The 1379-nt window shown below is 44.8% G+C and overlaps 1 pseudogene; it reads right to left on the bottom strand.

Moving 5' to 3' along the window:
* Nucleotides 1–260: 260 nt before the first annotated feature.
* LOC126077132 (short-chain dehydrogenase/reductase family 42E member 1-like) lies at nt 261–1379 on the bottom strand (annotated as a pseudogene).

Below are 1379 nucleotides of genomic sequence, written 5' to 3'. Positions count from 1 at the left end.
ACCCTAAGCCTAGATCTATGGCTTCTACCATACCTTTTAACATAGAAGGACATAAGAAATTACATTTCAAACTTGCCTTTGCTTCATTTTTCTCCCATCAGAGATTAATGTAAGGAGGTAAGAAATGAAAATTTTATCCGAGAACCCATTCTTAAGCAGCAATTTGAAGAGTCAAAATTTGGCACCAGATATTAGTTAAAACCCTGTTTCTTGAAAATCATCTCTGAAAGTGTGATCAGCTCTTGTTTCAAGCTCTTCCTTCACACTGACAGAATCACAGATGAAGGCAGCCACGTGAGAGCTGCTATGACCAGGAGGAAGACCACCAACCCATCCCAAATAAGATACCCTAAGTCATAACTCTCAGGATTTCAGCCATGATGTGAGCTTTAAACCATTCTACTACTTCCTGGCTAAGCCTCATATCCCAGCTCTGTCCTGGCCTTCTCTAGGCTAAAGTAATGTGTGATGCCAGTTTTGTAAACTTCAGTGAGAGTGAGGAAGGGCTAAAAGTTGTACAGCCGACCTAAAATAAAGCGGACCATCCCTGTTAGGAAAGCCAGGCCATAGATGAGAGTCAATGGCAGGTAGGTGGATGGACGTGTAGCCCAGGCCCTGAACCAAAGGTCAGGAGAACTTGAAGTTGTTCACAGGTCTGCCATCTGAGATGAAGTAGACCTTCCATGAGGTAACATGGCCCCCATCAGCTTTCAGGCCCTCTGAGGGCTGAGTGTGAGCCTACACCAAGTTATCCACATGGACAAATTCAACCAGACTCCTGGGGTCCCCATACACAAATTTGAATAGGCCCTTTTCAATATAGCTCATGATCCTGGGAAGGTGCCTTTGTCCTCCAGGCCCATGAATGCCAGCTGGGCTCAGCGCTGCACCATTTGCCTCCAGTGCCTTCTGTGCAATTGACTTGGTCAAAGAACCTTGATCAGGATGGAGGTGAAGAAATAGGTAAGGCAGAGATTCATTTTCATTTCCGATAGCTTGTCCTCCAAACATGACATTGAAAGCAAGTATGTAAACTAACCTCAGCACCCCTGTCCTCCCGCAGGATGTTGCCTGTGCCCCTGACATTGACTCCTTCTATCAGCTTCCAGTTTATCTGTTGTGGCCTGGGCATACCATAACAGGCAATGTGAAACACAGGTGACATTCACATCCTAGAAGGCTTTTTCAACATCAGAGAGGTGGTGAATATCTCCATGAACAAACTTGATTCCTTCTGGAATGGTTTGAACAGGGCTGCTGATGTCAAATAGAATCACATGAACTCCTTTCTGGTTCAGAGCACAACCTAGGCAGAAACCAACATTTTCACCTCCTCTTATAATGAGTACAGTTTCTTTTGGAGATTTTTAGGAGCCCAT

The sequence above is a fragment of the Elephas maximus genome, chromosome 5 (genome assembly GCF_024166365.1).
Source record: "Elephas maximus indicus isolate mEleMax1 chromosome 5, mEleMax1 primary haplotype, whole genome shotgun sequence".
Lineage (NCBI taxonomy): Eukaryota > Metazoa > Chordata > Mammalia > Proboscidea > Elephantidae > Elephas > Elephas maximus.
Note: the sequence above shows the minus strand (reverse complement) of the source record. Positions and strands in the feature narration are given on the sequence as shown.